Raw genomic sequence first — 6000 nt, 5'->3', positions numbered from 1 at the left:
TTCTCTTTGTATTTATTTTTCTGGAGTTTGAATATGATGATTATTTCTATTATACTGGACAGTAAACAAATCTGCCCTTCACTGCAGAGGGAAACATTATTTCTGTCTTCCAAGGCTGTTAAGGGTTCTAACATCCTTGAAAAGATAATCTAGAATAATCTGGATGTGCAGAAACATAAGAAATCTATGGAGAATTTTCTCCCAACTTATGTATAAAACATTGGAAAAATAGCACTGGAAACTGGGTTTGATGCAATGGTCCTCAGCCTTGGCTGTCCATTAGCATCATCTGGGCAGATTTTTACAAAACCCATGACCAAAGATTCTGTTTTAATTGGTCGGAATGGAACCCAAGCTTCAGTAGTTCACAAAAGCCCTGGGTGATTCTAATGTATAACCAAGGTGAAGACCACCTGTCTAAAAGATGATGAAGTGAGGTATATCTTTTTAGCTCAGTGATTCCCAAGCTTTGCTGGGCATATGAATTTCCTGAGAATCATGTTCAGTGCAGATTCTAATTCTGTAGGTCTGGAGAGGTGCCAGAGATTCTGTTTCTGATGAGCTCCCTGGTATAGCCTGATGATGTCATTGACTTTGAGTAGAAAGGCTTTGGCTCACTGGGAATAAACTTCTCATTATAATCTGTGCCTACTGCTAGACTTTCACAGTTTAGGCTCTATAATACATACATGTTCTGGAATTTATCATGTATGAAAGGCAAAGGCAGCCTGACTCTGGAAGACAGTTCTTGCAATAAGAGTAAGGCCTATCTTTTCCCGGGGCCACAGAAATACTCTGGGTGTTGAGATCATGAGAAATGTGAGATACCTCAGGGTGTTGAAAAAACAGAGATTTGGAACACAGGGCCATTAAATCCTAAGCAACAACTTTACTCTGACCCTTACATTGCTCAAATGTTGATGATGGTAGCAACTGGGGAAGGGTCCACAAATTTGGATCTAAGTGTCAGAGAAATAAAAAGTAAAATCCTGATATTGCTGGAGCAAAAGCGCCATCAGGTTTGAGCAATTCAGAAAAACATTGATCTACTTGTTATTATTTCTCCTTCTATTGGAAGTAAGGGAAATCATCTCTGGCCCACCGCCTTCCAGTCTCCTGGTTTAATTTCCAAAGGTCATGATACCATTGGCCTCCAAGATAGCAGAGCTGGCCCCTGTACCTTTCCACCACCCTGCAGCACTGGCAAGGAGTGGGAGGGAAACACTCTCTTCCCGGGCCAGCGCTATTCATTATCAGGCCTTCCCCAGTCTAGCAATTTGTCCACTTTCCAGCTTGAATGAATATCTTTCTGGCTACACAAGTCATTCAGAGTAAAGCCTCCTAGACTTCTGCCAGGCACCAGGGAGCCTGGAGGACACAAAGAGACATGCCTGTTAAATATCGATTCTATTGATGGCCCTGGGGCAAGGGGGACCGAGGGAGGAAGATCTGGTGCCTTCTTCTTTGACATGCCTCCTTAACAAGTTAAAACCTGCCCACCACCAGCTGCCTCTGGAAGCAGTTTAGAAATACCACTTCACAATGATGAGATAGGGCATCCTTCCTTTCCCACTGGGCCTGGCTTCTTTGAGCTTTCCAATACAGATTTGATGAAACTGGAGAAGGTCTTTGCTTTCCCTGGCCTCTGTGTTTCTCACATCCGTCAGAAAAGAACAGTGCCAGGGTAAGGTATGCAGAGCTGAGGAAGGGAGACTGTCTCAGCCAGTTAACTAAGTGGAAAGAAGACACTGGGCTTCTTCTGGATCAGATGTGAAACTGACACCACAAGTATTCATTCAACGCCAGCATGATGCACCATGATGACACACCATTATGTGCTTAGGTGCTGGGGATCCAAAATAAACAAAACCTTGGCTCTGCCCTTGAGGGAATTATAAGCCCAAAACCTGAGTTAATGGTTTTCTAAGTTTAGGTCAAGTTGTTTAAATACTCAAACAGAATATATCTATTTGCTTGTTGAGAGAAGAGGACATTTTGTCATCGAAGGTTTCGAGAGGCTAATAGCGAAAGATGGGGGTAGGTGGTTCTCTGCATTGTCTAATCCCTTTGAAAGGGCATAAAGTCCCTAAAGGATGGAAATAGTGTTTTTTGTCCATTCTGGATGTTTTATAATAATTAAAACATTACCCCAAATTCTCCCTGTATGACACTCTCTGGCGCAGGCACAAGGTGGGCAGACCCATAGGAACTACTACACAATGCCCCTCAATCGTGGTCACCATCAGCCAGCAATGGCAGCCAGAGAGGGAGACCTGGCTTCTGTTTCCTCCCTAAATTCTCTCTCATCACTGCAAAACTGGAAGCTCAAAGGTTTCAGGAGCCAGGCAGATAATACAGGGCTGTGAGACCAGAGGAAGTGAATGAACTCTGTGCATTTTAAAGGCATTTAAATTCAAAAAGAAAGTCAACAAAACGGTGTCCTCTTTGCTTTCTCAGCAACAATCTGCAGAGCTGGTCCTGAGGATCTGCTTCATCATTTCCATCTGTGTGCGTTGGGCATGTTACTTCACTTCTTTAAGACTTCAATGCTTCATCAGTTAAACAGAGATAGTAATACCCAGCCTGCATATATCACCAGGTGGCTGTAGTAATTTAATTATCCAATATCTAGAAAAGCATTTTAAAACTACAAATTATTACCAAAATGCAAGCAATTTAACCAATACCAAGTCTTCCTTATCTCTGAAGGTTTAATTTATACTCTGTCTCTCTTAGAACTTAGGGACACACATTCCAATCTATTTTCCAGAATTCCACTGATAATATTGGTTGGAAAAAGTGCTCTCCTCCAGCTGCCCTAACTTGTTGAGAGTATGGCTTATGCGATTGTAAACTTGCTGCCCTGCAGCAAATCAAATAAACAAATATTTACTGGCTGCTGAGCTCAGCCTTGCAGGAGATACCAAAAACTATGAGATTCACTTTCTGAATTAAAGGGACTAGTTGCCCAGCTGCGCCACAGTACCTATATATTCTCGAGGAAGAAAAACTGCCTGTGTTCTCTGGATGCCCCAGTACACCTGGAGCTTTACTTCAACTACAAGAAACAGCTGGTGTTCATGATTTAAGGCTCAATACAAATAGTAGAGAGAATTTATTTTACAAGCTGTCTGGTTTGGCAAAATTCCAGAATTCATCAAACAGAAAGATAAGGATGATGATGATAATAATTTAAAAAAATGATTCTGCATAGTCAGTCTTAATATAGTGACATAAAAGAAATGTAATCTACATAAGACATTCCAGAGCTGGAACATAACCTCCACTTCACCCAAAATAGACTTATAGCAGGACCTTCCCAGCACCTGTAAAAATCAAAGGTGACCCCGTCATATTTGACAAAATTGTACTTAGAAGCTGGACCTGTGAAGGTTTCAGGCAAAGATCCTTTGTGTTAATCCAGTAAAAGGGCATCAGTATCTATTTAACATGGGAAAGCTCTCAGAGAAAGAGCCCCAGTGCTAGATACAGAATACTAAAACACTAAATACCAAAAATGACTTAACATCCAACTAGTGATTTTCTGTGAACTGTTGAGATCTTTTTCATTAACTTTCAAGAAAAGTCTAAAGAAAATAAGGCTCCCAATTAGAGAAAATGCCAATGACCTGATTTATAAATGAATTTCCACCACTTGTTGAGAATAATAATTCAAGCTAACACACACTGAGTGCTTCTACTGCCAGGTAAGGTGCAGAGTACTTTAATACATAAGTTTACTGAACTCTCTTGATAAGCCATTCTAAATACTATCATCATTCTCATTTTAAAGATGAGGAAACTGGAGCTCCAGAGGTTACATTATGGCCCAAGGTCACACGGCTGAGAGAAGGCGTTGGGCTATTCCACTCTTCCTCCCCATCTGTAATCGAGAAGACAGAGTGGTTGTGGTCTGCTCTTCAGTCCCCAGGTGGATGCAGTTCAATGAGCGGCTCTGGTTTCAAGTAGGCAGCCCATGGGACAGCTAATCCCATCCACAGCATGGACTGTAACCCTCACTCTGTCAGCTACTTCACAAAGGTCTTCTTTTGGACCCCAACAGGACTGAGTGTAAGACCTGGAGATGGCTCAGCGAATCCCCTCCCCAATACTGCAAAAAAGAGAACTCAAAATACTTTTTTCTGTTATCAATGGATTATCCCTTTGCCATCCTCACTGGCATCCTTGACAGTGGAAAATGCCATGGAGATTGATTTGATGGGGTGCGAAAGCCTTTTGAACTTAAACATGTTTCAGAAATTTAAATCATGTCCATGAATGTTTATGGCTCAGGTTTTCTCTTTTTCAGCGGGGCCTTCGCTTAGAGAACAGAACATATTAATTATTTGTCTTAGGCGAGAAACATACTACTCTTGAGATTTTCCATCCATAAAATGTGGATAATAACATCTAGCCCACCTTTTTCACATGGTTTGGGGGAGTATAAAAAGAATACAAAGAAGAAAGTTAAGAATAGTATAATACAAGCCCAAAGGCCACCTTCTCTAACTTTCCCAAACTAGAGGCCCCACCATCGCCTATCACTCTCCTTACAGCAACCAATTTTCTTTTATTTATGACAGCTCTCATGATCCAAATTAAATTAAATTTAATTGTTTACTTGAGTACTTTCTGTCTCTCCAACTACAATGAAATTCCATGCAAGAAGGGATTTTTGTCTTCTCATTTGCTGTTGTGTTGCCAGTATCTAAAACTGTCCCTGGTACACGCTAGACACTCAATAAATGCATGTTGTACAGTAAAACCTTGTGTTAAAATCTGTATCAGAAACATTTTTAAAATTGGATTTCAGGTCCATAAAAACAGATTAGTCATAATCCTTGACTAATGGCATTTTCATCATTGATTCATGCATGGCCCACTTTTATTACTTATTTAGCTATTTAATTAGCTTTTTAAAAAATCATGTAATAAGCACCTGAAAAAATAGAATCTAAAACAAAAGCTAGGGTCCTTCTTCTAACCATAGGGCCCTGACACCCATCCCCTCCCCCTGCCTCTCCCCATCTGAAGTAATCATCATTCAGAATCCCAGGTTCTTCATTTCCTCTTGTCATAAGTCCATTTCTCTAGAAGCACAGCCTGAGATAGGATTCTTGTTTAAGGTGATTTATTGAGGGAGTTCTCAGGAGAAGGGGAGTTTGGGAACCAGGGTGGGGCAGGGGAAAAAAGCTAAGGAAGGATGTGGAATCAGCTGGAAACTGGATTCAGAACTCTGGAGCACACATTGCACCACAGTGTTGACCCCACCTTGAGGGAAAAGGCTAGCTGTTTGTACTCCCCCAAGTCAGTCGTCATGGGCTCACGTTAGGGGAGGTGATATAGGAAAAGCAGGTGCATAGCCTCCCAGGTGAGGCAGCCCCCATTTGGGTAAGGGCAATTGTTCAGAGAGGGATGGAGCCTTGAGCTGTTGGCAGCCAACAATCCTAGCAGCTAGAGATCAGTGCACTTAACCAGGAAAAGGGGGGCTGGGCATGTCTGCTACATCTTGCTTCCATTTTTATACAGTTTTATCAAATTTTATATGTCTTCTTCACACACACATATATATGTATATATATTTTTTCCATTGTTTGGAACTTTCTAGAAATGAAATCATACTAAATTTTGTTTTGACTGTATAATATTTCAGTGTGTAAAAATATATTTTATTCACCCATTCTCTCACTGATGGACTTATGAGTTGTTTTTAGATTTTTGCTATTATGAACACTGCTGCTGTGAACATTCTCATATATGTCTCCTGTCATACATGTGCAAAAATTTCTTGGGTTTATGCCTGGGGTGGAATAGCTGGATCATAAGGTATGAACTTTAGAAGATAATGCCAAACTATTTCCAAAGTGGTTTTACTAATTCACATACCCGCCAATAATGTATGAGATCCTATCATCCACCTCCTCTCCAGCTTTCTGATTTTTGTAAACTGAATGAGTATAGAATGGCATCTCATTGTGGTCTTGATTTGTATGTCCAAGA

This window comes from Diceros bicornis, chromosome 3 (assembly GCF_020826845.1).
Source record: "Diceros bicornis minor isolate mBicDic1 chromosome 3, mDicBic1.mat.cur, whole genome shotgun sequence".
NCBI classification, from domain to species: Eukaryota; Metazoa; Chordata; class Mammalia; order Perissodactyla; family Rhinocerotidae; genus Diceros; species Diceros bicornis.
Note: the sequence above shows the minus strand (reverse complement) of the source record.